Source organism: Schistocerca cancellata, chromosome 6 (assembly GCF_023864275.1).
Source record: "Schistocerca cancellata isolate TAMUIC-IGC-003103 chromosome 6, iqSchCanc2.1, whole genome shotgun sequence".
Classification (NCBI taxonomy): Eukaryota; Metazoa; Arthropoda; class Insecta; order Orthoptera; family Acrididae; genus Schistocerca; species Schistocerca cancellata.
The window spans coordinates 418,994,425-418,999,714 of NC_064631.1; the positions used below are offsets into that span (position 1 = coordinate 418,994,425).

The following is a 5,290-nucleotide window of genomic DNA, read 5'->3' on the forward strand; positions in this document are numbered from 1 at the left end:
CGGGCCCGTCGTTCGGTTGCGTCACTTATATGCGATCTGTCCGCAACATTTCATTTCGATTTCCGCGTTTTTTTTTCTTTTTCGCCAATGCCCAATGCAAGCGACCTTGTAGTTGTAGTATCAAAACTGCATGGTGAAGCCAAACGTCGCAGTTCTGTTGGTAGCGCCGAGCGCCTATTACGTCAGCATTTCCCCTCACACATCTCCGCCCACGGTAAAGATCAATCTTGTCATTTAGATTTCTGTTTTTTAACGCAACTGGTGTGCTATTTCTTCACACGGGAAATCTTGTAATTCCATTTACACCGCCACCATCCCCTTCCCCCACCCAGTTCAATCGGACTACTTTTGTGCCACATATACTTGTTTCACACAGTCAAAACTGGACGTGATGGCAGCTCAAAAAGTAGTAAGACTCCTTCACACAGTGAAAGTAATGTTATGTTCTGCTACAATTTCAATAGAACAACTTCAGATATTTACCGAAAATTGTGAAAAATATAATGTGAAATAGAAATAACGGCACTCGGTATTGCCATTCTCATCTCGATGAATCGAAGAAAATGGTAACGCCGATTTATATCGATATGTTTTGGCTAAAGTTTGATATATTGATATTTTGTCAACGGGCCTAGTCTGGATATCGATCGTAGTGATGCCGTACGGGAAGATGGTCAATCGCAACTTAGTCTGGATCTTATAGTGATGCAGCTTCTCATTCGTTTACACTGTGAGTTCAGTAGATATCATTTAACCACTGATAAAATGACACTACTGAAGGCCATACCGCTCCAGCGTCACCAAATAGATGTTTTCTCCAACCTTCAGAGAGCCTAGAGAACTTCTTGAAGGCAGAATATCCTCTAACAACTTACAAGTTGTCCGAAAATGCCTTCATGTTCATTGAACGTGTTTCGTCTAAGCACTTCATTTTACATATCGAATAGACGCTCTGTGACATTGTTTCACTCAAGAGAAAGAAATCTCTGCATTTGGCATTTCCTTTTTTAATTATTATGAACTGTGAGAAGTCCCCTTTCTGCGCTTCTTATTAGCGAACGGTTTTTCTAATTTTTGCTTTTATTGTAGCCTTTCAGCAATCACACGCAGTACCACCTGACAGGAGCATCTTGGTTCTTGGAATTATTGTAGGTTCATTAAGTGTTTAAATGACATTGTACAATGTAGAGCGAAAGAAACTGGTATACCTGCCTAATATTGTGTAGGGCTCCGCGAGCACACAGATGTGCCGTAACACGACGTGGCATGGACTCGACTAATGTCTGAAGTAATACTGGAGGGAACTGACACCAAGAACCCTGCAGGGCTGTCCTTAAATCCGTAAGATCTCTTCTGAACACCCCATTGCAAGGCATCCCAAATATCATCAATAATGTTCATGACTGGGGAGTTTGGTGGGGAGAGGAAGTGTTTAAACTCAGAACAGTGATCCTGAGCGCCTCTGTAGCAATTCTCGACATGTGGGGTGTCACATTGTCCTGCTGGAATTGTCTAAATCCGTCGGAATGTACAACGGACATGAATGGACGTAGCTGCTCAGACAGGATGCTTACGTACGTGTCACCTGTCAGAATCGTATCTGGACGTATCAAAGGACGTATCCAGCTGCATACGCCCCACGCCATTACAGAGCCTCCACCGTCTCGAACAGTCTTCCTGCTGAGATGCAGGGTCCATGGATTCAAGAGGTTGTCCGCTCCATACAATTTGAAAAAAGACTCGTCTGAGCAAGCAGTATGTTTCCAGTCATCAACAGTCCAATGTGAGTGTTGACGGGCGCAGGCGAGGCGTAAAGCTTTGCGTCATGCGGACATCAAGGGTACATGAGTGGAGCTTCGGCTCCGAAAGCCCATGTAGATGATGTTTCGTTGAATGGTTTGTACGCTGACACTTGTTGATGGTCCAGCATTGACATCTGCAGCCATTTGCGAAAGGTTACACTTATGTCACGTTGATCGATTCTCTTGAGTTGTCGTTGGTCCCGTACTTGCAGGACCTTTTTCCGGCCGCAGTGATGTCGGAGATTTGATGTTGTACTGGATTCCTGATATTCACGGTACACTCGCGAAATGCTCGTACGGGAAAATCCCTTCGCTACCTCGGAGATGCTGCATCCCATCGCTCGTGCACCGACTGTAACACCACGTTCAGGCTGACTTAATTTTTGATGACCTGCCGTTGTAGGAGCAGTAACCGATCTAACAACTGCGTCAGACACTTGTTGTCTTCAAAATGAGATTTTCACTCTGCAGCGGAGTGTGCGCTAATATGAAACTTCGTGGCAGATTAAAACTGTGCGCCGGACCGAGACTCGAACTCGGGACCTTTGCCTTTCGCGGGCAATGCTCTACCAACTGAGCTACCCAAGCACGACTCGCGCCCCGTCCTCACAGCTTTACTTCTGCCAGTACCTCGCCTCCTACCTTCCAAACTTAACAGAAGCTCTCCTGCGAACCTTGCAGAACTAGCACTCCTGATAGAAAGGATATTGCGGAGGCATGGCTTAGCCACAGCCTGGGGGACGTTTCCAGAATTAGATTTTCACTCTGTAGCGAAGTGTGCGCTGATATGAAACTTCCCGGCAGATTAAAACTGTGTGCCGGACCGAACTGCCCGCGAAAGGCAAGGGTCCCGAGTTCGAGTCTCGGTCCGGCACATAGTTTTAATCTGCAAGGAAGTTTCACTTGTGTCTTACATAGGCGTGCAGACCGCAGCGCTGTATTCTGCCTGTTTACATATCTCTGTGTTTGAATACGCATGCCTATACCAGTTTCTTTGGCGCTTCAGTGTATGTGCCTAGCCTGCACGTGACCTAGGCGATCTCCACAGAAGAACCGAGGATGCAATAGCGTCTTATCACTCCAGACATGCTTGTTGCTCACAAGGTTTGAGATAAAGTATCTTCTAGGCATTTTACGGCTAACGGAAGGAGATCATGTAGAAGTGTATTACTTATTTGCACAAATCTTTTTAAGTTACTTTACATGATACCGTAAACAAATATCTACTCGTATATTTCATTGCTTTTTTTCTCATTGCATTTGGAAATCATAGAAGTTCATGAGCACACCTCTATTTTATTTACGGACTTCAGCGCTCTGCCACGTAATGGCCAAAGCAGGAGGGTATCTTTCGCTGCTCTTAACATCTTTTGGGTCGTAAGCTGGCAAAATAGGCAGGTCACCACTGCAAACCACGTAGCACGTGGAAAACAAGATGTTAGAGAGCTAATATCACGACTGAAGTTAATGTGAGCTCGCATTAACACCGACGAAGAAAAACAAAGTCGCTTTAAACAGCAGCGCACAATCACAGAGAACTCCACCACTAATCCATGTCAAGTGAGGTAATGCAACTGTATTCCCATTGAGCGCTCAGTACCGATATACTACATGCCGGTGTCTGGGGCTGTCCGATCGTGGACGTTGCGATACGTCACATCAACTTGGTGTTTCCGACCAGAAGTAAGCAGACGGACAAAATATCACAACACCAATAAGCATTTGTGCGACATAAACGAAAGTTGCAAGTCGTGTTTCTATATATGAAAGGTGATGTCTATTCAAATTTCGCACCATTCGCGTAAGAGTGGTGATAGTAACGCCTCTGTGAGGATGCATAACAGTTTTACTTTAAATACACACTGTAACGGTCTTAAGCGTTAGTTACCTTTGAGATTTGGCGCGGTGAGTTGACGTTTGTTACGAACGCCTTTAAGGTGACAAACACGCCATTATCATGAACACCTCACTGAGTTTGAACGAGGTAGACAGGGCTACAAGAGGTTGGATTTTCCTTCTGTGATATTGCAGAATGACTTCGCAGGAAGGCAGCCATTGTGGATGACTGCTGGCAGCGGTGGTTACTACTGTTGCAAAAAGACCGGGTTTCGGATGCCATGTGGCACTACCGAGGGGGACGACCGACGAGATCGGCGTGAGGCTCTGGTGCATCGTACTGTATCTGCAGCAGCGATGTGAGCGGCAGTTGTCACTATAACGACACAACGAACTGTTAGCAAATCGAGTACGTCAAGGACAGCTCCGAGCGAGACGCCCTGAAGGGTGCATTCCACTGACCTCACACCACTAACATTTGCGAAGTCAGATGTGTGAAGCGAAAGCTCGCCAGAGGGCAGGGTGGAGCTCTGTTGCTTTTTCTGATGAAGCTGGTTCTGTCTCGGTGCCAGTTATGGCTGTTCGTTGATTAAATGGACGCCAGTTGAGGACCTGCAACCAACTTGTCTGCATGACAGACATACGGGACCTACACTTGCAGTCACAGCCTGGGGTGCGAAGTCATGTGACAGCGGGAACACTCTCGTGGTTATCACAAGTACTCTGACACCTTGATGAATAGCGCTCCAGGGGGTGTCTTCCAACTGGATAACGCTCGGCCACATACCACTATTGTAACCCAACGTGCTGTACAGGGCGTCGACATATTGCCTTGGCCTTCTTGATCACCAGATCTGTCTCCAATCGAGCATATATGGGACATCATCGCACGAAAGCTCGAGCTTCATCCATGACGAGCGTTAACCTTCCATGTATCGACCGACCAAGTGTCATTGGTATGGAACATCATCCCACAAACTGACATACGGCACCTGAACAATATAATGCATGCACACTTGCATTTAACATTATGGCTGTTACACCAGCATTTCACACTTGCAATCACTTATCTCGTTTTTACATTAACCTGTGATCTTGCAATGTTGATCATTTAAATATGCTACCTAGACATATTCCAGAAATTTCATTGCTCTACATTAATTAGTTTTTAGTGTTGCGAATTTTTTTCTGTCAGTGTGTTTCATCTGTGGATTTTCCTTAACATTTTTCAGGCTTAGAATTACCTACGTACATTAGGAGTGGCCACATATTCAGCCCGTGAGCCGCGCCCCGGTACGAGTCCCATAAAGCTCTGACTGGCTGGCCCATTCTCCCACCCCTGCGCCCCCAGCCATGCTAAGGCGTCTGAGCACGGGAAGGTGGAAAAGGGGGAAACTGCGAACGCGCCGTATTTAAATCAAAGTGCAGCTGTTTGATATTTCACATTCCTCAAAGACATACATCAAAAACAGAACTAATTTCATTTTTGGCGCGCAGAAGGGAAATATAATTTTTATCTAATACAAGCTGTCGCCTGCTGACAGAGGAAACCAACGTCATACATTTTCGCATTCAGGTTGCCAAGTAATCGTGACTGATTTAACCCGAGAAAACGGCTTCCACAAACATATGTTGGTCGAAATGTTGTAGCA

At 45.8% G+C, this 5,290-nt stretch overlaps 1 non-coding gene across 1 annotated transcript; it reads right to left on the reverse strand.

The window, feature by feature from the left end:
- Positions 1 to 2,316: 2,316 nt before the first annotated feature.
- On the reverse strand, positions 2,317 to 2,390 carry Trnas-cga (transfer RNA serine (anticodon CGA)). The gene has a single exon. It is a non-coding gene; the product is annotated as a tRNA-Ser (tRNA).
- Positions 2,391 to 5,290: the final 2,900 nt, after the last annotated feature.